The following is a 16,235-nucleotide window of genomic DNA, read 5'->3' on the forward strand; positions in this document are numbered from 1 at the left end:
ATCTCACTATGTCGATTTTACTTAATGCCAGAAAACTATGGATTGCGCCATGAAAATGCTCAAAAACGGAGTCTGCAGAGCGGACGTTTCCATCCGATCCCATCCCACACGCTGATCGAACACACCCTGTTTATCGCGCAGCAGGACATTGGCGAGTGCACGCAGCCAGGCGAAGCAAACCCGTGGCATGGGGCCGAACTCTGTCCGAGCCGTGCAGCATTCGAAGCAAAGGGTGCTGCAATGCGTTGCATTGGCCGGGAATCGAACCCGGGCCTCCCGCGTGGCAGGCGAGAATTCTACCACTGAACCACCAATGCACCTGCGGGCGGGCCCCGCTAGAACTTTACTACAGTTTGAACTCCAGCAGGAAACTAAACCGGTATTCTTGATATTCTGTCCTGTGGCGCAGCATGCCGACTCCAATCTCCAGCATCTGCAGCCCTGACTTTCTCCATTGCTGATATAGCGAGAAACCAAGTAGGAAACTCGCAATGAAGCGCTGTTTGTTTGACTAGTTGGATTTTATCTGAACGCTGTTTCTTTATTTCAAGATATATAAAGTAAATAATACGACTAGGATTCGAGGCTCAAGATTATTACTTGCAAATTATAGTTTGCCTAGATGCTTCCTGACCAAGTGGAGAACGCTATTCTTAAAATGGAAATGAGTTCTACTTAAATTATAACATTAACGTATTATGTGCACACAGTCAGCACAGCTCATATTTTGAAACACAACAACATAGAGATGGTGGTAGGAATAGCCCGCAGATCAAGCCTGCTCGCTATACTTCATGATCAACTTCACTTTCCGGCCCATCTCTTGGTTTTGGAAGCATTCCAACGATTTCTCCAATCCAGCCTCAACTAGAGCATAGAACATAGAAAAGTCCAGAACAGAACAGGCCCTTTGGCCCACGATGTTGTGCCGAGGTTCAACCCGAATGTAATGTAACCTACGCAATCCTCAACTCACTGCTCTCCATGTGCCCGTCCAGCAGTTCCTTAAATGACGCCAATGACTCTGCTTCCAACTGGACGGGCTGGCAACCCATTCCATGCATTCACAACTCTCTGCGTAAAGAACCTACCTCTGACGTCTCCTCGATACTTTCCTCCTGATATCTTCAAACTATGACTCGGGCTATTGACTCTGTCTATGCCACTCATTATTCAAAGATATTCAATGCTAGAACATCAATGACGCTCTGTCGTGAAGAACTGAGAAGGTTTCCAATCTTTGTTTATCCGCTGGTTGGATTCCCATCGAGCACAAAGAAAGACGATTGCGTTCGTCAGAGGGCATTGGCTTTCTGCATTTGAACCTAGTATGGTCTGCTTCAGTATCTGAGGAGTTGTCAGTGGTGCTACCATGATGCAATCGTGAACAAAAATGCCCACTTCTGACTATATGACAGAAGGAAGGTCACTGATGAAGCAGCAGAAGATGTTTGGATATATGACAGTACCCTTCCTGATGAAGGACTCCTGCTCGAGAGGTCGATTTTGCCGGTCCTCGGATGCTGCCTGCCCCGCTGTGCTTTTCCAGCACCACTCTCATCTCAGTCGGTGTATGGAGTCTGGCCCATCATTCTGGGCTCACGGCCGGTCATCTCACTATGTCGATTTTACTTAATGCCAGAAAACTATGGATTGCGCCATGAAAATGCTCAAAAACGGAGTCTGCAGAGCGGACGTTTCCATCCGATCCCATCCCACACGCTGAGTGAACACACCCTGTTTACCGCGCAGCAGGACATTAGCGAGTGCACGCATCCAGGCGAAGCAAACCCGTGGCATCGGGCCGAACTCTGTTCGAGCCGTGCAGCATTCGAAATAAAGGGTGCTGCAATGCGTTGCATTGGCCGGGAATCGAATCCGGGCCTCCCGCGTGGCAGGCGAGAATTCTACCACTGAACCACCAATGCACCTGCGGGCGGGCCCCGCTAGAACTTTACTACAGTTTGAACTCCAGCAGGAAACTAAACCGGTATTCTTGATATTCTGTCCTGTGGCGCAGCATGCCGACTCCAATCTCCAGCATCTGCAGCCCTGACTTTCTCCATTGCTGATATAGCGAGAAACCAAGTAGGAAACTCGCAATGAAGCGCTGTTTGTTTGACTAGTTGGATTTTATCTGAACGCTGTTTCTTTATTTCAAAATATATAAAGTAAATAATACGACAAGGATTCGAGGCTCAAGATTATTACTTGCAAATTATAGTTTGCCTAGATAGTTCCTGACCAAGTGGAGAACGCTATTCTTAAAATGGAAATGAGTTCTACTTAAATTATAACATTAACGTATTATGTGCACACAGTCAGCACAGCTCATATTTTGAAACACAACAACATAGAGATGGTGGTAGGAATAGCCCGCAGATCAAGCCTGCTCGCTATAGTTCATGATCAACTTCACTTTCCGGCCCATCTCTTGGTTTTGGAAGCATTCCAACGATTTCTCCAATCCAGCCTCAACTAGAGCATAGAACATACAAAAGGCCAGAACAGAACAGGCCCTTTGGCCCACGATGTTGTGCCGAGGTTCAACCCGAATGTAATGTAACCTACGCAATCCTCAACTCACTGCTCTCCATGTGCCCGTCCAGCAGTTCCTTAAATGACGCCAATGACTCTGCTTCCAACTGGACGGGCTGGCAACCCATTCCATGCATTCACAACTCTCTGCGTAAAGAACCTACCTCTGACGTCTCCTCGATACTTTCCTCCTGATATCTTCAAACTATGACTCGGGCTATTGACTCTGTCTGTGCCACTCATTATTCAAAGATATTCAATGCTAGAACATCAATGACGCTCTGTCGTGAAGAACTGAGAAGGTTTCCAATCTTTGTTTATCCACTGGTTGGAGTCCCATCGAGCACAAAGAAAGACGATTGCGTTCGTCAGAGGGCATTGGCTTTCTGCATTTGAACCTAGTATGGTCTGCTTCAGTATCTGAGGAGTTTTCGGTGGTGCTACCATGATGCAATCGTGAACAAAAATGCCCACTTCTGACTATATGACAGAAGGAAGGTCACTGATGAAGCAGCAGAAGATGTTTGGATATATGACAGTACCCTTCCTGATGAAGGACTCCTGCTCGAGAGGTCGATTTTGCCGGTCCTCGGATGCTGCCTGCCCCGCTGTGCTTTTCCAGCACCACTCTCATCTCATTCGGCGTATGGAGTCTGGCCCATCATTCTGGGCTCACGGCCGGTCATCTCACTATGTCGATTTTACTTAATGCCAGAAAACTATGGATTGCGCCATGAAAATGCTCAAAAACGGAGTCTGCAGAGCGGACGTTTCCATCCGATCCCATCCCACACGCTGAGTGAACACACCCTGTTTACCGCGCAGCAGGACATTAGCGAGTGCACGCAACCAGGCGAAGCAAACCCGTGGCATCGGGCCGAACTCTGTTCGAGCCGTGCAGCATTCGAAATAAAGGGTGCTGCAATGCGTTGCATTGGCTGGAAAACGAACCCGGGCCTCCCGCGTGGCAGGCGAGAATTCCACCACTGAACCACCAATGCACCTGCGGGCGGGCCCCGCTAGAACTTTACTACAGTTTGAACTCCAGCAGGAAACTAAACCGGTATTCTTGATATTCTGTCCTGTGGCGCAGCATGCCGACTCCAATCTCCAGCATCTGCAGCCCTGACTTTCTCCATTGCTGATATAGCGAGAAACCAAGTAGGAAACTCGCAATGAAGCGCTGTTTGTTTGACTAGTTGGATTTTATCTGAACGCTGTTTCTTTATTTCAAAATATATAAAGTAAATAATACGACAAGGATTCGAGGCTCAAGATTATTACTTGCAAATTATAGTTTGCCTAGATGCTTCCTGACCAAGTGGAGAACGCTATTCTTAAAATGGAAATGAGTTCTACTTAAATTATAACATTAACGTATTATGTGCACACAGTCAGCACAGCTCATATTTTGAAACACAACAACATAGAGATGGTGGTAGGAATAGCCCGCAGATCAAGCCTGCTCGCTATAGTTCATGATCAACTTCACTTTCCGGCCCATCTCTTGGTTTTGGAAGCATTCCAACGATTTCTCCAATCCAGCCTCAACTAGAGCATAGAACATAGAAAAGTCCAGAACAGAACAGGCCCTTTGGCCCACGATGTTGTGCCGAGGTTCAACCCGAATGTAATGTAACCTACGCAATCCTCAACTCACTGCTCTCCATGTGCCCGTCCAGCAGTTCCTTAAATGACGCCAATGACTCTGCTTCCAACTGGACGGGCTGGCAACCCATTCCATGCATTCACAACTCTCTGCGTAAAGAACCTACCTCTGACGTCTCCTCGATACTTTCCTCCTGATATCTTCAAACTATGACTCGGGCTATTGACTCTGTCTGTGCCACTCATTATTCAAAGATATTCAATGCTAGAACATCAATGACGCTCTGTCGTGAAGAACTGAGAAGGTTTCCAATCTTTGTTTATCCACTGGTTGGAGTCCCATCGAGCACAAAGAAAGACGATTGCGTTCGTCAGAGGGCATTGGCTTTCTGCATTTGAACCTAGTATGGTCTGCTTCAGTATCTGAGGAGTTTTCAGTGGTGCTACCATGATGCAATCGTGAACAAAAATGCCCACTTCTGACTATATGACAGAAGGAAGGTCACTGATGAAGCAGTTGAAGATGTTTGGATATATGACAGTACCCAGTATGGAGTCTGGCCCATCATTCTGGGCTCACGGCCGGTCATCTCACTATGTCGATTTTACTTAATGCCAGAAAACTATGGATTGCGCCATGAAAATGCTCAAAAACGGAGTCTGCAGAGCGGAGGTTTCCATCCGACCCCATCCCACACGCTGAGTGAACACATCCTGTTTATCGCGCAGCAGGACATTGGCGTGCCACGCTCTCCATCTCTTGGTTTTGGAAGCATACCAACTATTTCTCCAATCCAGCCTCAAATAGAGCATAGAACATAGAAAAGTCCAGCACCGAACAGTATAGATGAATTGGCCATGCTAATTTGCCCAAGTTGTACAGGTTTGGTGGATTAGCCATGGGAAATGCAGGTTTGTGGTGGGAGGATCATTGTGGTTCTGATGGGCTGAATGGCCTACTTCCATGCTGTAGAGATTCTATGATTCTCATTCTCCCTTCCAAAATGACCCACTTACCAACTCCGAGTTTTAAATTTCCTCTCCCCTGCGTTTACTCACTTCACGAACTTGTCTACATATTATACTTACTGTGTGTTTTGAACTCTTTCAGAAAGAATTTTTTTCGGAAGAGAAGGTAAGAAATGCTTTTTTATCCTGAATCTCTGCAGTTTTCTCAACAATGCAGAACATTGCTTGTGTTCAATTTATAATGCCAACCATTTAATGTTTACAGAGCACGTGATCATCATCAAGTCCTGTCATTCGCAGAAGATGCACTGTGTACTGGCAAATTCAAAGCCCCTTTACAGTACATCGTCTGGAGGCAAATGATAGACACCATTAAGCCAGGTAAAACTGATTTTACTTTGCATCACATACAAATTCAGGTGAGAAGAGTATTCTCTGATACCTGGATTCAATTAGTTTGTTGTTTAAGCCATGCATTTCACGATTCTCGTATATTGTGGCATTGGCTGTGTACAAGTGGCTGAATCATTCAGCTCTGCGTATCAAACTAATAGAGACCCATGTAACAATGCTTGTGCACAGGCTTCATTGCCTAAAGAGCTGATCTGCAATACTGTCATATACTTGTATTGTGTAACTCTATATATCCCTTCCAAAACCTATCCTCACTCTCAAATTTATTTAAAGCTCTACTTATTCAATTCACTGTGCAGTCGCTATTTAACGGTGCAGATGGAGTGTGGGGATGTAAATCCAGAGAGTGCCCAGGAGCATTAAAGAGATTTCATTCACAGCTCTCCCCTCCACCGTCACATGAAAATATATATTTTTCTCCCATACTGAATAACCGAAAACTCTCGATAGGAAAATATATTTGAAATATAGTCAATTTTCTTATGAACGTTTGAACTTGAAATAAACCTGTGCTCATACAAATATCATCAAACCCTGATATTCCACTATAGAGGGCTTTTCCAGACAGTTTGTATACTTGTCTTTTTCAACTGACACTCTGATCCCACAAAGCCGATTGCAGCCCTGAATACATTCAAACGTACTTCTATCCAAATGAATGGGTTCCGAGATTGTGACTGCAAAGCTAGCTTATCCATCTTAATCTGATTCTGTTTTTCCTAACGTTTTCACCTCCTGAGTATATTTTCAATATTCACTTGATTGCTATTCAATCCTGCACCCCTGGCAGAAGGAAATGCTGCCTTTGGGGCATCTTGAGCTGGCTAGAAAATACCCGTGGGACCCTTTCAGCCTCTATAGCAAAGCATCTCCAAGACTATTATGATGCATTGGCCAAAGGATACTCGAGAAGCTTGATGATGAGTAACCCACATGATTGGTATCATATCTAGAAACATTTACTTCCTCTACCACTGATGCACAATAGCAGCATTGCAGAAATTGAACATATAATGCAGAAATTTACAGCAGCTCCTTAGGCAGCACTTTCTAAGCAACAGCCATTGCTGTGTAGAAGGACCATGATAGCAGACACTTGGGAACATTAACATCTAGAAGCCCTCTTCAAAGCCATTCGTTACCTTGGCTTGGAAGCATTCAGAATTTTTCTGACGCCAGATTGCCAAGAAGCACAGAGGTAGCTGGTCAAAGTCCATTTGCTGAAGACAGAATTAAAGACTAATTTCTGGAGGTTAGCATCTAGGCCACTAAATGAAATAAATCTTTGCAGAGTGTATGTGGTGAATATTTTGTTGCATTTCGATGTGTTTATGTATTAACATGATTGCACTAAATCTAATCTGGGGTATTTTCTCATGTTTGGCCTTTGATTTTCCATCAAAGGTGGTTTAGGGACATGAGTATTTGTGCTCTGACAGATTGGATTTTTTTTTGTAACATTGGCTGGCATCTCAAAACCTACAATTGGTCTCCTCATGACTCATGCATTCCTGCACACACATCCATCTATCTCCCTCTCATTCACCATCCCACCTTAAAACATCCATTGCCTCAATTCCCAACTCGCACTGCCTCAAAACTTAAACCACCACCCGCTCACTCACAACAGTCCATCCCATCCTGTCCCTGGCCCTTATACATCAAATGATTCAGCAATACATCCGAGAGATTCAGTTGGCCATATAAAACATGTATGATTGAATAAATCACAACAACATCAAAGAAACTACTGACTGTTGTATTTTAACCTCCTGCAGCTCCAGCCACTCTGACTCTGGATCCGAACACAGCAAATTCCCGACTCATCCTGTCTGAGGACGGGACAAGTGTGAGGCTCGGAGACAAAAAACAATCAATTCCTGATGCCCCAAGGAGGTTTGATCTCTGGGGTTGTGTCCTGGGAATGGAAGGATTCACTTCAGGAAGACATTACTGGGAAGTGAAGCTGGGACACAACAGTTGGTGGAGTCTGGGAGTGGCTCAAGAGTCTGTGAACACGAAAGGAAAAATTGAACAGAGACCAGAGTTTGGATACTGGAGTACTGGACTGGAATTTGGAAATGCGTATTTTGCTTTCACCTCACCCTCAAATACATCCTTAAGTCTGAGTGTGAATCCCCAGAGGATCGAGGTTTATCTGGACTATGAGAGTGGACAGGTGTCATTTTACAATGCGGACAACATGTCTCATCTGCACACGTTCACCCACACTTACACTGAGTTGGTCTATCTTTTCTTCAATCTCGGATGGTATGATGCTGGCAAAAAATCCGCCCCGCTGACAATCTGTGGGTTGTCACGAACAAATTCATCCCATAATATAACACAGTCCCTCTGCCTCCTGCCAGCTGTAAGCTGATGGGGGTCCGTCTCAACCACAGGCAGAGAGAGAAGCCAGGTCAACATTCTGGGAATAAGCACTGTATCGGAAATTGGAACTGAAAGATCGACAACAGCTCTTGCAGAGCTAGGAAATTAAGAAGGGGGAACAAAGAAACGTGTTGTAGAGAGACACTAATTGAGTGGAATGAGTTGTGAGCTTCAGGAACCTAAGGATCTTCCTGCCTGAAATGTTCCTCTACAGGTGGAAGGTGGCACTACATCCTGGTGTTTGAGATGAGTTTGTGCGACATCGTTCACATTGTTCTGACTTATTCCTTCACTGAATGTGGTTGTCACTAGCAAGGTCAGCATAACTTAGCAAAGTGCTGGCAAGCAGCCTTAATGAACTGCTGCAGTCTTTCTGGTGGAGGGGCACCCACACTCCTGATTGGTAGGGCAGCTATTGATGTTATCCAGTGTTAGTGAAGGTGTGGAGATGTAGTTCCAGATAGGGATAGTGTGTATCTTGGAAGGGACATTGCAAAGGGATCCCAAGAATTTACTGCCTTTATCCTACGTGTGGCAGTATATGGTTTGAAAGATTCTGTTGAAGATTTCATAACTTGGCTAAGTGCATGGTACAGTTTGTAAATTCACCAGACAGAGTAGCTTGCTGACAGAGTAAGTGATATTTGATTGGTGAATTGGGCATTCACTTTCCCATGAATAATACTAAGTTTCATGAGGTTGTTGGAGTAGGAAACATTCAGGCACGTGGAGCATTTCCTATGATGTCGCTTACTTGGCTTCTTGTTATGAAGGAGGCAGTGATGGACTGGGGTGGACCAAGTTAAAAATCACATACTGCTGGGTTATTATCCAACAAGTTATCTTGAGAGTGTGACTTAAAAGACGTTCTGGAATTTACATATTAATGAACCTAAACCTGGAACCCCTTCTAAAAGATGAAAAACTTAACAGCAATCTAGGTTTGTTCACTATATATAATTTCAGTTGCATGACACTGCAATTTTCTGCAATGAATTATGTGTCTTACGGTGCTGCTCCACAGCTACCTGATGAAGGAGCATTGCTCTTAAAGATAATGCTTCCAAGTAAACCTGTTGGACTATAACCTGCTGTTGTGTGATTTTTAACTTTGGCTTCTTGTGAATCGGGTTTGAGATGTCACAAGGCTGACACTTGCAGGATTCCCAGCCTCTGCGCTAGTAAATCATAAAATAATGAATTCACTTTCTTTTCTTTAAAGTGAGGAGTCGTTACTTTATTAAATCCAATAAACATTCTTTTTAAATTTGCGTTTGTTTTATTTTCACCTTTTTAAACTCTCAATCCTTTTCTAATCCGTCCTGAGTTTATTGCATGATTCAAAGAATCCAAAATTCACCCTGGTGCTTCAGTTGTCCTAAGATATAGGAGAAAATGAGCACTGCAGATGCTGGAGCTCAGAGTCAAGAGTGTGTTGTTGGAAAAGCGCAACAGGACACGCAGCATCCAAGGAGCAGAAGAATCGATGTTTCGGGTTTAAGCCCTTCCTGATGAGCTTATCCTGAAACAATGATTCTCCTGGTCCTCGGGTGCTGCCTGACCTGCTGGGCCTTTCCAGCAACACACTCTCGACCACCTTAGACATGGTCAGCAATGAATGAGCGTTTGTTTCAGATGAGAAACCTCACATGATTATAGAATCATATCTTGCTTTGAACGTCAATACCTACATTTGATAGCAAGCCGTATTGCCAAAGAGGTGGCCACATAGCATGGAAAGTGATCATTCTCAGAATCCTGCCTGTGTTAAAGTTTTGTGCTTTATAACCTCAGTTTGGTGAGTCTTCACCCTTTCATTTAACATATCTTTATGACACCATAATCATACATGTATAAGCAATAACCTGGTGTGAAGATATTAGCTATTCAATATCAAAAGTCATAGGATCAGAAAAAAGCTCTTTGGCCCATCACATCCATGTCAGTCAAAAACATTAAATCAACTAATCCAATGCTATTTCAAAACTCTTGGCTCATAGCCTTGTATGCCTTGGCATTGCAAGTGCACATTTAAATGCTTGTTCAATGTTATGCAGGTTTCTGCTACTACCACCATTGAGGCAGTGAGTTGCAGCTTCCCACCATCCTCCAGCTGAAAATGTATTTTTTTCTCACATCCCTTTAAATGTCTCACCCATTATCTGAAATCTATGTCATCTGATCGCGGATCCTTTCATTGACAGGTAAATGTCTTCCCATCTATCCTATCTATGCCTCTCATAATTTGATACATTTCAATCATGTGACCTCTTAATCTCCTCTGCTCTAATAAAAACAACTCCAGTCTGTCCAATCTCTCTTCGTAGCTAAAACTCTCTAGCCCAGGCAACATCCTGGTAAGTCTCCTTTACACCTTCTCCTGTGCAATCACACCCCCCCCCCCCCACCCACCCTTGAATTTGAATTCCAGAACTGCACACAATATTCAAGCTGTGGCCTTACAGCTTTATACATTTCCAGCAAAGTCTCCCTGCTCTTAAACTGTATGCCTTGCCTAATAAAGGCACACACACCAAATGCCTTCGCAACCACTTGATCTACCTGTACTGATACATCATGGGACTGACACGCATGCACTAAAACGGCTCTCTGATCCTCAGTGCTTCCCAGGGTCCTATTGTTCATCATGTGAAAAATTTACTTAGTGAAACAATAGCCACCAAATATATCTTCATGCTAGTCTTACACTGCCAATCAATCTTAGGTATAAATTGACACATTTCTCTGTCCTACTTTTAGCTCCGCCCTCTGAATAGCAAGGCTCAGTTCAAGTCCTATGTACTCAAGAGGTATGTAATAATATTTCTAAAAAGATTGGTTACAAAATATTTGCAATATCTTGTCTAATATGACTTAGTATTTCGTCCATGATACAGGCTCTGTCTTTATTCTGGCACATTCCATTGCACAGCGCATGCTCATAATCAGTGGTGTTCCCACAACTCTGCTTCAGATCGGACATAATCAATATTTGATCTTTTTCTTCAGAAATGGCAGTTACCTCCAAATGTTGTTTTATGTCAATTCGTATTGGTACTTGAGGTAGGCATTACAATTGTGAAACTGCACCTTTTCATTACAACATTCCTTTTGCCTGTCATTAACAGCTTTCTGCTAAGTCAATGTGGCGGCCTTTCATTATGGGGTTATAAGGTCCACTTGTCTATTTATCTGATATGAGAGCCAGTGGTGTAAAGAACTATTCATTATTTTGGGGTTCATCTTCATCAGTGTTCAACTAATATATGGCTAACAACATCGCACTCATAGAATTCCTATAGTGCAGAAAGCCCATCGATTCTGAATCAAGTGCATCCCACCCCACCACACTATATCTTTGATCCTGCATTTCCAATCACTAAATCACCTAGCCTGTGCACCTCTGTGGGGCAATTCAGCATGGGCAATCCACCTAACCTGCACATTTTTAGACTGTGTGGAGGAAATCGGAGCATCTGTTGTGAACATGTTCCAACTCAGCAGTAATGCAAGGCTGGAATTGATCTCAGGTCCCTGGCACTATGAGGATTTTTGTCACCGTGCTTTCCCAGCCCTGCAAAAAATTTCATTGAAACAGGCAATTATCAGTGTTTTGTCTGGAAGGGCTACGCCAACAAACGTGGACATTTGTGGTATCTACATTTGCAAACTTAGTTAATTCAATATACGTTATACAAGAATAGAGTGCAATGGCCATGGAATCTTAACTGACTAGCCATAATAACAATATTGTGGTTACAAGAGCTAGTCAGAAGATATGAATTCTGTAGCGAGTAACCCACGTCCAGACTCCCCTATGCCTGTCAGCAAGGCACAAGTCAAAAGCGTGATGGATTACTCCATGCTTTCCTGAATAAGTGCAGCTCCAACAACACTCAACAAGTTCAATCACATGCACAGCAAATCAACTACACCATCTTCCACAAGCAATACTCAATCCTTTCACTATGCAGTGGCAGCGGTGAATGCACTACGGTAAATCACCAAGGCTCATCAGACAGCATTTTCCAAATGGAAAACCAAAACCCTCTGGAAAGACAGACCAGCAGGTACATGGAACTATCATGAACTTGCAGTTCTGTCCCTAGTTCCAGAATCTTCTAAAAGAGGGAACTCACTCTACATATCCAACATGTCAAGACCCCTCAGGAAATTGTTAGATAGTGGGAGGTGATGATGTAGTGATCGCTAGATTAGTGATCCAGAGACCCATGTTGAGGATTCAAATCCGTCCATAACAAACACTGGAATGGGAATTCAAAACAAGCTCGAGTTGAAAATCTAATGATTACACTGAAAATCATTGTAGATTCTTCGAAAACCTTGTTTGGTTCACTATTGTCCTTTAAGATAAGGTAAACTGAACCATATGTGACTCCAGACCGACAGCAATATGGCTGACTCTTAATTGCCATCTTAAAGTGCTCCACACACATTTCAGTTGTATGAAACCACGAAGACAGCTCCAAAAATATGTATTTCCCCTGGATGAGCCTCCTGGTTATCGATCCAGGAAATAACAAACTCATTCCTGTAGTTCCTACACAGTACTCCTTACCAACATCTGTAGCCAGTGCCAAAATCGCGAAAATTTTCTCAAGCAAACAATTTATATTGTCATGCTTACGGAATCGTATCTCATGCACCATGTCCCAGGCAACACCATCACATTCCTGATGATGTTCTTTCCCACTTGTAATACAAGTATTAGAACATAGAACAATACAGCACAGAACAGGCCCTTCGGTCCACGATGTTGTGCCGAACATTTGTCCTAGCTTAAGCACTTATCCATGTACCTATCCAATTGCCACTTAAAGGTCACCAATGATTCTGACTCTGCCACTCCCACAGGCAGCGCATTCCATGCCCCAGCACTCTCTGGGTAAAGAACATGTCCCTGACATCCCCCCTATACCTTCCACCCTTCACCTTAAATTTATGTTCCCTTGTAACACTCTGTTGTACCCGGGAAAAAAGTCTCTGACTGTCTACTCTATCTATTCCCCTGATCATCTTATAAACCTCTATCAAGTCACCCCTCATCCTTCGCTGTTCTAATGAGAAAAGGCCTAGCACTCTCAACCTATCCTCGTACGACATATTCTCCATTCCAGGCAACATCCTGGTAAATCTCCACTGCACCCTCTCCAAAGCTTTCACATCTTTCCTAAAGTGAGGCGACCAGAACTCCAAATGTAGCTGCAACATCACTTCACGACTCTTGAATTCAATCCATCTGTTAATGAACGCTAATACTCCATAGACCTTCTTACAAGCTCTATCCACCTGAGTGGCAACTTTCAAAGAGCTATGAACATAGACCCCAAGATCCCTCTGCTCCTCCACCTTACTAAGAACCCTACCGTTAACCCTGTACTCCATATTCTTATTTGTCCTTCCAAAATGGACAACCTCACACTTGACAGGGTTGAACTCCATCTGCCACTCCTCAGCCCAGCTCTGCATCATATCTAAGTCCCTTTGCAGCCGACAACAGCCCTCCTCACTATCCACAACTCCACCAATCTTCGTATCGTCTGAAAATTTACTGACCTGACCCACCCTTCGACTCCCTCTTCCAAGTCATTCATAAAAGTTACAAACAGCAGAGGACCCAGAACTGATCCCTGCGGAACTCCACTTGTAACTGGGCTCCAGGCTGAATATTTACCATCTACCACCACTCTCTGACTTCGACCGGTTAGCCAACTGGCCAAATTTCCCACTATCCCATCCCTCCTGACTTCCGCATAAACCTACCATTTGGAAACTTATCAAATGCCTTACTAAAATCCATGTACGCTACATCCACTGCTCTACCCCCATCCACATGCTTGGTCACCTCCTCAAAGAATTCAATAAGACTTGTAAGGCAAGACATACCCCTCACAAATCCGTGCTGGCTGTCCCTAATCAAGCAGTGTATTTCCAGATACTCATAGATCCTATCCCTCATTACCCTTTGCATTACTTTGCCTACCACCGAAGTTAGACTAACTGGGCTGTAATTCCCTGGGTTATCCCTATTCCCTTTTTTGAATCGGGGCACAACATTCGCCACTCTCCAGTCCCTGGTACCACCCCCGTTGACAGTAAAGATGAAAAGATCATTGCCAACAGCTCTGCAATTTCCTCTCTTGCTTCCCACATAATTCTATGATATATCCCGTCAGGCCCGGGAGACTTATCTATCCTCAAGATTTTCAAAATGCCTAACACATCTTCCTTCCTAACAAGTATCTCCCCTAGCTTACCAGTCCGTTTCATACTCTCCTCTTCAACAATACGTCCCTCTCAACTGAATACTGAAGAAAAGTACTCATTCAAGACCTCTCCGATCTCTTCCGACTCAATACACAGTCTCCCACTACTGTCCTTGATCGGACCTACCCTCGTTCTCGTCATTCTCATTTTTCTCACATACGCATAAAAGGCCTTGGGGTTATCCTTGATACCACCCGCCAAAGATTTTTCATACCCTCTCTTAGCTCTCCTAATCCCTTTCTTCAGCTCCCTCCTGGCTAACCTGTATCCCTCCAACGCTCTGTCTGAACCTTGTTTCCTCAACCTTATGTAAGCCTCCTTCTTCCTCTTTACAAGACACTCAACCTCCCTCGTCAACCAAAGTTCCCTCACACAACTATCTCTTTCCTGCCTGACAGGTACATACATATCTGTTTCTTGAAAATGTTCCACATTTCAACGACATCCTTCCCTAACAGCCTATGCTTCCAACTTATGCTCCTCAGATCCTGTCTTGCAGGCATCGTATTGTACGGGTGTACAGTTGAGAGGGAGTTGGCTTCAGAGAATTTGACTTTGACTCTCAGTCCCTATGAAGTCTTATGACATCAAGGTCAAACAAAAGAAGGGAAGCATTGTGTTGATTATCACTGATGTCCACTCCACCCACTTCAGTTTGTGAATCAATACTCCTTCATATTGAACACAATTTGAGAGTGGCAAGGGGCACAGAATGTACTTTGGATGGGAACATTAATTCCCACTGAGTAGCCCCGCAGCGTCTTGTCCGGTCAAGCTGGTAAAGTCCAAAAGGACACAACTGCTAGACTGCGGCTGCACCAAATCAATCGGGGGAGGGGGGTGCGGAGCAATTGACCTCATTACTCACCATCCTGCATCTGTGCAGAACTGTATTTGTAAGAGTCACCACACACTGAGCGCCACCAGACACGCCCCAACACATCTCCACACGCCCCCACCCTTTCCTGCCCCACCGTGCATCAGACGATGGAACGAGCACAAAAGGAGATTACGAGTAATCTGTCGTTGTATCTGTGCCGGCTCTATGCCAAGTCCGTGCTGGCTGTAGTGTCGAGAAACAGCCTTAAGGTGGCGGTACATCACCGTGTTTGAATTGAGTCTTTGCCCGAATGCTCCGATTAAAAAAATTTCCTTTTGTCGAAATCATAATCACCTTAAATAATTTCCACTGTGTAAGCATGATTTAATGCATTTAACTGCACTGAACTTCAGATTCTGGATATTGATAGCGGCTATCACAGCTCATCACTCCCGATTTCTTTCGCTCCTTCCACGTCACAGTCACGAAAAAATTACAATAGAGTTTACACTGGTGTTTCAACCTTTGCCATGTTGGTAGGATGCTGAGTAGGCTATGAGGTAATTTTGTTATGTCACTCGGATTGAACAGTTGGGGATGTAGTTTGCTCAACCTAATCAGCCCTCAATCTCGTAACTAAGGATTTGCATTAGGCGAGACATGGAGCGAAATCAGCAGTCCCACGGTTGGCTGGCTGCTGTCTAACAATATCTGGGAACTAGACGTTCATAGTAACGCCGTACTAGTGGGGAGTTAGATGATGGAATATATCTGATTGCTCTGTTGGATTGTTTAGAGAGTTCTGCGACAGGAGAATGGTTTGGCCTGACGTCTTTCAGTGGATACTGCACTGAAGATAAAAATCAAGCAACACCAGGTTATAGTCCAACAGGTTTAATTGCACTAACTGCACTGAAGATGACACTACAAACAAAGCACAAGCCTTCCATTTCAAAAAGAGCCATTCATTGTCGATGCTGAAACCCAAGTAGACTGCAATGCAGGTAGACTGAGAAGGAAGGTAGATTTGCTACAGGAAGGATATCATTAAACTGGAGAAAGTTCAGAAAAAATTGATCAGGATTTTTCTAGGAATGGAGGTTTGAGTTACAGAAATAGACTGTATAGGTTGGGACGATTTTTAACTGGAGCGTAGGTGATTGAGGGTGACCTTATAGAGATTTATAAAATCGTGAGGGGCATGGAT

The 16,235-nt window shown here is 44.0% G+C and overlaps 2 non-coding genes across 2 annotated transcripts; both read right to left on the reverse strand.

The window, feature by feature from the left end:
- Window positions 1-246: 246 nt before the first annotated feature.
- Window positions 247-317, reverse strand: trnag-gcc (transfer RNA glycine (anticodon GCC)). The gene has a single exon. It is a non-coding gene; the product is annotated as a tRNA-Gly (tRNA).
- Window positions 318-1,857: 1,540 nt separating this feature from the next.
- trnag-gcc (transfer RNA glycine (anticodon GCC)) lies at window positions 1,858-1,928 on the reverse strand. Its single transcript has one exon. It is a non-coding gene; the product is annotated as a tRNA-Gly (tRNA).
- Window positions 1,929-16,235: the final 14,307 nt, after the last annotated feature.

This window comes from Chiloscyllium punctatum, chromosome 30, assembly GCF_047496795.1.
Source record: "Chiloscyllium punctatum isolate Juve2018m chromosome 30, sChiPun1.3, whole genome shotgun sequence".
NCBI lineage: Eukaryota > Metazoa > Chordata > Chondrichthyes > Orectolobiformes > Hemiscylliidae > Chiloscyllium > Chiloscyllium punctatum.